Below are 203 nucleotides of genomic sequence, written 5' to 3' on the forward strand. Positions count from 1 at the left end.
CCATAGTTATGGGGAAGGGGAAAAAGTATCTCTCGAGCCATGTGAATGGCCTTATATATGCCACAGTGAGCTGCTTTGCGTGACTTATGCATGAGCTGAAAGACTCTAGGTTCAAGTAATTCCGAAATCACTACAACATCTCTGGTAAAACCTCAGTGTTCTTTAGTTTACTTGGGGTAGCTCTTCTAAAGAGGGGGATGCTG

This window comes from Penaeus monodon, chromosome 20 (genome assembly GCF_015228065.2).
Source record: "Penaeus monodon isolate SGIC_2016 chromosome 20, NSTDA_Pmon_1, whole genome shotgun sequence".
Classification (NCBI taxonomy): Eukaryota; Metazoa; Arthropoda; class Malacostraca; order Decapoda; family Penaeidae; genus Penaeus; species Penaeus monodon.